At 34.4% G+C, this 9,268-nt stretch overlaps 1 protein-coding gene across 1 annotated transcript in view; it reads left to right on the forward strand.

Annotated features, from left to right (window-relative positions):
* Positions 1–355: 355 nt before the first annotated feature.
* LOC108733047 (probable cationic amino acid transporter) overlaps positions 356–9,268 on the forward strand; it is a 48,597-nt gene continuing 39,684 nt past the window's right edge. Inside the window, exon 1 of the mRNA XM_018464075.1 lies at positions 356–420. The gene's annotated coding sequence lies outside the window, so the exon portion shown is untranslated. The remainder of the gene's footprint in view (positions 421–9,268) is intronic.

Here is a 9,268-nt window from a genome sequence, read left to right on the forward strand (position 1 = left end):
GCACAGTATGCCAACATTTATTTATTTACTTATTAATCATATTTTGTATAGTAAACAGTAAAAAAAACAAAAGAAAAAATTCCGTTACAAAATCCATCCAAGGCGAATTGCTAACTCGCACTCTAATACAGAAGTAAACAACAACCAACGGTAATATTAAAATGTCTCAAGTTAAGTAAGTTTCAATGTACACATAAAAGTAAGTACATTACAGGTAATCGCACACGCGCGTATACGTTAAAGTAAGATAATAAGTCCACGCATGATTTTTATGAATCGGCGGATTGGCGAGCAGCGTTCTTCGCCAAAGTGAAGTAAGAAAGCAACTGTGTGCCTGCAGCATTCCAGCAACAGCAACCGCGATTGTAATTTTAATTTCTCTTGGTAGGGCACAGGCTAATTGGCCTCACTTATTCCATGGTAAGTATTATCTAACACAGCTCAGTCTCTATCTAACAGACACTCCAACGTTTAATTATTATTCAGTTAGAAATAGACTCGTGCGGGTCTGTAATGTCATACAATTTTTCTGGTATTTAGAGCAAAGAGTTGACGACCAAGACCTTCCTTTACCAATGAAAATTATTATTGACAAAAAAATATTTTCATTCCAAATTTCCATTAATTTGTTAAGGAGTAAATCCTAATCGGAAACCTCTGCTTTTCCAAAAATTTAGCAGTGTGTATTTTTTCTATGAAATTTCTAATTGTCTCTAAAGGATTCATAAACCTCTGCAGCCTATATTTTATTTTATGTTTAATAGCAAATATCTTATAAAAGATATTACAACTTTTTATGAGTTTTATCAAAGAAATTTCCCCCAAGGACCTTCCCACACGAAGGCCTTTTTATCTACTTAGAGCAACTTTATGGGACAGATTCATAATCTTTGTATACGTATAATGAGATAGGTAATAACAATTTGGAAGTAGATATATTTTGTTAACACCTAGTAGGATTCATTCATTACAAAATAGTGCAGGACAACAGGCATTGAAAAAGTTGAAGGTGGCACTATTTCAATAGGAACACAGGGGTGTTCTACCCTTTAAATGACAACATTTGAATAAACTAGCTGTATCTTATGCTTTGACGAATAACAGTGTTCCTTAAGGCAACTTGCAACTTCCAGGATCTGTCCCTTTTAGAATCCGTAAGGATAAGCTGTGATCAATACAACATTAATCAATACAGAAAGATTTTGTTTGTGTATTGAATGTAATGTTATTTAACAGTACAAATGTATTTTAATTATATAATTTATAAATAGGAGTTTGGAGGGGTAGAGGTAGACCTAGATTAGATTACCCTTCGCAAATAGTTAANTTAAGGCAACTTGCAACTTCCAGGATCTGTCCCTTTTAGAATCCGTAAGGATAAGCTGTGATCAATACAACATTAATCAATACAGAAAGATTTTGTTTGTGTATTGAATGTAATGTTATTTAACAGTACAAATGTATTTTAATTATATAATTTATAAATCGATGCTAAATTTTTTTTTCTATTGATGTATAATTTTAATAATCCAAGCGGTTGTTTACCTCATTTCTCATCGATCCTATACGAATACAGCATGTATATTATTATTTAAAATATCCCTGTCCTCCTAATAATTTTTTTATTTGATCGTTGCGTGTGTTTACGAATGTAGCTAGGTATCAACCTATTCATCAGGTCAGGCAGCGCCACACTTTTTTCATTAACATAACAGGATTTCGCGCTGTAATTTCACCTTACTGTTTATATAATTAGAAAGAATGAAGACAGTTTTTTGTCGAGTAAGCAAACTTAATTTCCACCACGATACAATAACGTATAATATTATAAATAGGCGTTAGACAGGTATAATACAGCCCCACTATGCCTCCGATTTATTTCAAATAATGCAAAATCAAACGGTCCAATTCATTCGATTTTTTACTTAAAATTACATGGGCACGGGTGTTAAAAGTAGGACAACGTGTGCTTGCAAACAGCTGCTTTTAAAGTAAAGCAAAGAGAATAAAAGCCTTATTGATCCTGAATTTACTTTTTGTTTTGATCCTTCAAGTTCGACTTTAGATTTGATTTTACATAAACAGATTTAGTCCTTTTTTTGCTTCTAAAGTCTTAGCTTCATGAACTTCACCCTCCAGAAACATACGTAGAAATACTATTATCATGTTTCTCAAATCAAACTAATTCAATTAAATCCTCATATCGGATTCCAGCCTTGCCTCTGCTTACGGATATTTTACTATTACCAGCCAGCCGTAATCTGTCCGTATTTTAATGACCCTTGTTAATGGTGTATGGCACTTGACATGTGCCCTACACATAATCCTTAGCATATTTCGATATAATTTTGTAATATACATTTTAATATGTATATGTATATGTACGTATCTGCAACCAATTACACACGTCAACCATTAGAACGTATGCAACCAAGTATACACTCGAAAGTAGACATTAAATCTTAGACCTATATTACACTTGGTAATTCTTAATATTGGTCCTATCGACAGATATGGTTTGTCAGATGCGCCTTTCTGGAGCCCTATCGTGGGGAATTTACTTGGCACTAGTCGATAGAGCCTGAGGTGTAACAGTCCGGCCGCAAGTTTGCTGAGGCCAACCGAATGTATCATGCAATACACAATTATTTGCGAAGAATGCAACTGTATTCGTCATGTCATGGTCGACTTATTAACATGGTTTTGCGTATAAGACAGCGTGCGGTCGAAAGGACGAAGTACCGAAAGACAAAAAAAAAAGACGAACTACATGACAACATCACGCTGCACGATATGCTTGACAAATTGTTTAGTTGTCTTCTATACATTTGTTTAACTATAATAGAGGAAATTCAAGATTAATTCCCTTTATGGCTTTAAATAAAGCAGCAACTTCTTTGGCTTGTATCTCACACAGAAACCTTGTCTTTTACCTTCTTTTATGTTCTATTATGCGACCCATCGTTTCAACTTTGCCAACATTATTCAATAACTTCTGATATATATTCCGCAAGGGGTTTCGCCACTTGAATTTTAAAACTTTTTCGTCATCCTGGTGATATTCTTAATTGCGTTGAGCGTTTTCATTAATATTCATTTAGTTTGCTGCAGCATCTTAGAATTCATCTCGTTTGAAACTTTTAGGAAGAGTCAGTTAAAGGTAATAAATTATAAAAACATTAATTAGAGAACTTGTTATGTTTGTATAGGGTGGTTGAAATAAATATTTCTTTAGTCGCAGTTGAAGGAAACAACAGTGAAAAAGTATGTTAGAAAGAATAAGGAAAAACGATAAATTTGTGATCTGTGTATACATATGTAGTTTGCTACTTCCTCTGTCTTAAAACACGTGGTTTATTACGACAACCCTATTCATCACCTGATGATTTATAGCGATGGTTATTTCGAGATAAAATTCTCTCAGAAGATAATTTTTCACATTGACGGAAAAGGAAAGTGTAATTCTCACTATAACATGCCCGAAAAGACACGAAAAATGCTACCAAGGGTAAAGAATTTTCTTTATTTTTTCCAAAGAAGAGAATCCCCAATAAAAAATTGAAATTGACAATGTCCCTACCCGAAAAACAAAAAGATACCCCTGTCGTATTCACTCGTCTGTTTGTATGTATGTCACAGTTGATCATCAAATTACTGAAAGGCTAATAAACATTACAGAAGCAAATTGAATTTCTAATATTGCGAAAATTTAGGTGCACCCTACATCTAGATATAATAAAGTTCACAATTTATTGGAACTGGTAGAAAATGGCATGAATGTACCATCGTCAAACACCCATAAACTTTTAGGATTCTTCAACTTAATTGACTGTGTGATTAATTTAAAAATTAACATATGTAGTGCTTATGTATAACAGTATCGTTAAAAATCCTGGATATGGTGAAATAGTTCTTAATGTAATTACTTATTTCAAGAACATTCTCTAGAAAGAGCAATTGTGATTTATATTTTAATTTTCTTTCAAATAAAGGATTGGCCGCAGAGCAAAAGACCCTGTATGAGAATCAAACCTTGCTTTCTTCAATTTTTATATTTGTTTCTAAGAGTTGATCTGTCAAATCTGAACTTTTCAATTAACAAAGGGAAAACATTTAGATAATGTGCATAGTTGTATATTAGAATATTATAAAGCTCACTCATTTTAACGAAAATAGAAAACAAAAAATTCCGATAAGTTTCTTCTTTATTATTAGATACTTTGTCCGCTTGTTCTGTAAAGATTATAAAACAAAAAGGTCAGTTTTTTTTTATTTTACACGGAAAGTAGGGAAGAATGGTGCAGGATTGCAGTTCTGACGTAATAGCGCCGGAGTATTGACGTGGCCTACGTATACAGCTGTGTGCTCTAAATTTAATTTTATTCAGGATTTCGTTCACAAAATGCTCACAAGGAAAACGAACAATGGCGATCTTAAATAACAAGGGTCGATCCTAATTATAGATAAAATAAAAGCATCCTTCTGCTAAAATTACTTTGATATTAAAGGCAGAAATATCAACTAATCGACAAATTATAAGACAAACATTTTTTCGCACTAAGTGGATCACTGAAAAGAAAACATTTTTTTTCATAGACAGTTTTACGAATTTTTAACGTTAATGGTTCTTTGTAATACAGTGTGTTTATTAAATTTTACAGCTTTTTTTGCAAAATACGACATAAGTGTTCTATAAATTAAGTTTATACGGTTCCACTAAAATGTCCAAAATAGATGACACCAGTGGTGTTAAATACAAATAGTCTTATAGATCCATCCACTGGGGTCAGATACTACTAAGGTCATCATCATCATCATCATCATCATCATAAGGTCGTCAGTTCTAAGACTGGTTGGACATGTACCCCCACTCTTTCCTATCCTGAGCTAAACTTCGCATTTCCCTAAAACTAGAATAGCCCACATCCTTAACTATTTGCGAACAGTAATCTAATCTAGGTCTACCTCTACCCCTCCTAACTCCTGTTTCTGCCTCTAATATGTCTCTGACTAGACCTTCATGCCTGAGAAGGTGTCCTACCAACCTATCTCGCCTATTTTTTATTGACTTCCATAGAGTCCTCTGTTCTCCTATTCTTTCCAATACCTCTTCATTTCTAACCTTTTCTACCCACGATATCCTCATCATCCGCCTATAACACCACATTTCGAACGCTTCTAACCTTTTCTTTTCCGCCGCTCCCACTGTCCATGTTTCGCACCCGTACAACGCCGTGCTCCAAACATACACCTTTAACAACCTTTTTCGAATTTCTAAATTAACCGTTCGCGAGCATAGAAGTGACTTCTTTTTATTAAAGGCGACACGACCCTGCGCTATCCTCTGCTTTATATCCCTACTACTCTTTCCATCCTGACTTATCTGACTTCTTAGGTATCTAAAATCAGTCACTTCTTCTAATTTTTCGTCTGCTATCTTTATATTCGCTCTTTCCCTACTTTTTCTTTCTTTTCCCTTGCATACCAGTATTTTAGTTTTACTTTTATTTATTTTCATACTCCTTTATTTTATGAGCGACAGATTAACGATTTTGTGCTTTCGTTTTACCAAGTTCTCAGCTTGAATTTACTGCCTGTAGGTCTTTATGTAACAGTTGCGCTTTCGTTTTCGTTTCCGATCAAATTAATTACGACTTGCGCACTTTGATCCGGCGAAATTTATCGTTGCACAAAAGCCGGTCACGTAGAAAAAAAGTAATCAAGATTCCGACGACCGACCGGCCGTCCTGTCCTTAATATTATCTGTAACAACCAGTTTAAAACAAGTACCGAGAGCCAATTTAATGAAAATTATGACCTCCTGTCAAACTGCTGTGTAATGATACATTCTTATTTCTTTTTTCACGACGCACGACAACAAAAAAATAAGGTGGACCTGCACACTCACATACAAATCTACGTAGATTTATGTAAGACAAAGGTGTGTGTTTGTGCGAGAGATAATATACGCAACTAACTTTGCATACGTACGTACACATATGCTAGTTTATGCGACCAGTTTGTGAATTATGTTCTTAAAGTCTAACCTACATTGGACGAACGAAAAGCAGTGCAGCTCCAAGAGTGATCCACTTTTTTCTGCCATGTTGTCGCCTCACACGTCTCAATCTCATTGAACACGGAAAACCTTTATGTCTTAGCCTCTTCTAGCGACCCTTTATTTCATCAAATAAGCCTTCTATGATAAACCACAGTCTCGTCTGGTAAGACTGGTCTCACCTAGCAAGCCTTTGCCTCGCCTGATCAGAACTAATTTTTTTTATCGATCAAATCTGGTCCCGTTCGTTAAATTTTTTTTTGATCTTTAATTTTCTATGGTAATCCTTTGTCTTATGTGATAAGTCGTGTTTTAAGCCTTTGTCTCGCCTGATTAGAACTAATTTCATCAACAAAACTCTTCGTTTTATCGGTCAAATCTGGTCTCGTCCATTAATTTTTTATTTGATCTTTAATTTTCTGTGGTAATCCTTTGTCTTATGTGATAAGTCGTGTTTTAATCCTTTGTCTCGCCTGATTAGAACTAATTTCATCAGCAAAACTCTTTGGTTTATAGATCAAATCTGGTCTCGTTCGTTAAGCCTTTGTTTGATCTTTGATCTTCTCTGGTAGTCCTTTGTCTTGTGTAATAATTCTTGTCTGACAGATCTATATCTCTCTAATAACGATAATCTCGCCAGACAAGACTGCCAAATCTCGCTCCGTCCGATAAATCTTTGTTTGAACTTTGATCTTCTCTGGTAGTCCTTTGTCTTGTGTGATAATTCTTGTCTGACAGATCTATATCTTTCTAATAACGATAATTTCGCATGACAAGACTGCCAAATCTAGTTCCGTCCGATAAATCTTTCTTTGATCTTTTCTCTTCTCTGGCAGTCCTTTGTCTTGAGTAATAAGTCTTGTCTGACAGATCTAAATCTCTCTATTAACGATAATCTTGCCTAACAACACGCCCAAATCTGGTTACGTCCGATAAATATTTGCTTGGTCTTTTGTTTTCTTTGGCAGTCCTTTGTCTTGAGTAATAAGTCTTATCTGACAGCTCTAAGTAACCTTTGCTTATAAACCTTTATCTCTTCCAAGAAGAACTAATTTCATCAACAAAATTCTTTGTCCTATCGTTCAAGTCTGGTCTCACCCAGTAAGCTTTTGTTTCGTCCTTGGTCTTACCTGGTAGTCCTTTGTGTTGTGTGATAAGTCTTGTCCGACACATCTACGTCTGCTTTAATGATAAGCCTTTGTCTTGTCTAGTATGCTCTAATCGAATTTCGTTTGTAAATAGACTGTCTAGAGATTATGATTTTGTCTAATTACTTAACAAGAAAAGACTGCAGGCATAAAGAAAATCGATACTTACAGTATTTTAATAGAGAAGGGATTCGTATAGAATGCGAAAAAGTACTGAGAATTTCATGTTTAATTTGCAAATATTTTATTGTTTCGCTTCGAAAGCAGGCTAGAGAATCTATAAAGCACAGTTCCATTTTAAAACTAGCCTACAAACTGCAAGGAGATACTTATTACATTTGTTCATGGAGCAGACTTTGTACCTCTTTTGTCTTACACAGCTGATAATTAAGTCGAATTTATTAACCAATTAGTGTGAAACAAAATCTACTTTCTAAGGTTTTATTCTGTTCGGAATATTGCAAGCTAGCTGAAAAACTGAAACAAGAAAAAACAATGGGTGGTATTGTGCATACATACTTAAATGTGCGCTCAGTCTTTTTGTATTTGAGAAAAAGGACATTATCATATTAATGTGGATGTTTACCATTCAATCTACTGTCTACTAGGATTTTCACAAACTAAAGAAGTTGAGGATTGTGATGAAGAAAGAGGTCTGTGTTGAGAAAACCGATAAAACGGTATTATGCAAAGTCATGAGAAATTGCAGAAGAAACAAAAACAATTAATTCAAGACAAAAATAACTATACTAACACAAATTGCACTACATCTGTAAGAGTGTGTGTATTTGCGAAATCATTATCATCTACGTATCTTATACATATAGTGAAAATGTACATAAATTTTTGTGGTCAAAAATATAATTAAATCTTGCGGTCTCTTGATTATGATGGTAGCATTTCTACTTTATTTTGATCCATTAAAGTCACGACAAGTTCAAATTATTATCGCGTTAATATGGGCAAAGACGTACGTTCTCGTCCTTAAATTGCTGTTTTATAACATCGTTTGGAGTTCGATTCGCGACGCCGCATATCACATAAAAATATAGTTTTCAAGTTCCTGGAATTCTTCCCTAGGATCAATATTTATAGCATAGCAGTGAGGTCGGTTAATCCCCAATACTCGGTATTCATGAATATCAAATGCAATGTGCAAATATTTTTAATTTCATCAAGAGTTCTTCTTTATAAATAAATTACTTCCATTTCGTTACCACAAGGTGCAACTATCTATTAGAATTAAAAGATTGTGGGGACATATAAAACGAAATAAAAATAAAAATAACTGTATAATATATATAGCAGTATTAGCATCAATCAGGGATGAGTTACAGATAGCATTAAATAAAATGGATGCGGTATTGACAAAACAGTACTATATGAAAATAAATATAAGTAAAACAAATGGTTAATTTAGAAATTCCAGAAATGTTGTTAAAGGTGTATGTTTGTGAGCGCGGCGTTGTACGGATGCGAAACATGGACAGTGGGCGCGGCCGAAAAGAAAAGGTTAGAAGCGTTCTATTCCAGGCGAATGTTGAGGTTGAGGATACCGTGGATAGAAATGGTTAGAAATGAAGAGGTATTAGAAAGAATAGGAGAACAGAAGACTCTATGGAAGTCAATAAGAAATAGGCGAGATAGGTTGGTGGGACACCTTCTCAGATATGAAGGTCTAGTCAGAGACATATTAGAGGCAGAAGCAGGAGTTAGGAGGGGTAGAGGTAGACCTAGATTAGATTACCCTTCGCGAATAGTTAAGGATGATGTGGGTTGTTCTAGTTTAAGGGAAATGCGAAGATTAGCTCAGGATAGGAAAAATTGGAGATGCGCGTCCATACAGTCTTAGAACTGACGACCTTATGATGATGATGATGATGATAATATATATTAACAAATGCATCATAAAAATGACGCCAAATTTGGAAGGATTCAACAATTACATCCGTATGCTAGACTAGAAATTAATATTAATTAATTTTATTAATCCTCGATTATTTAACCAAACATTATATTTGGAAAAATTAAATTAAAAGCACTCGGAAAACCTTTATGTCTT

This window comes from Agrilus planipennis, unplaced genomic scaffold, assembly GCF_000699045.2.
Source record: "Agrilus planipennis isolate EAB-ADULT unplaced genomic scaffold, Apla_2.0 scaffold51, whole genome shotgun sequence".
Taxonomy (NCBI): domain Eukaryota; kingdom Metazoa; phylum Arthropoda; class Insecta; order Coleoptera; family Buprestidae; genus Agrilus; species Agrilus planipennis.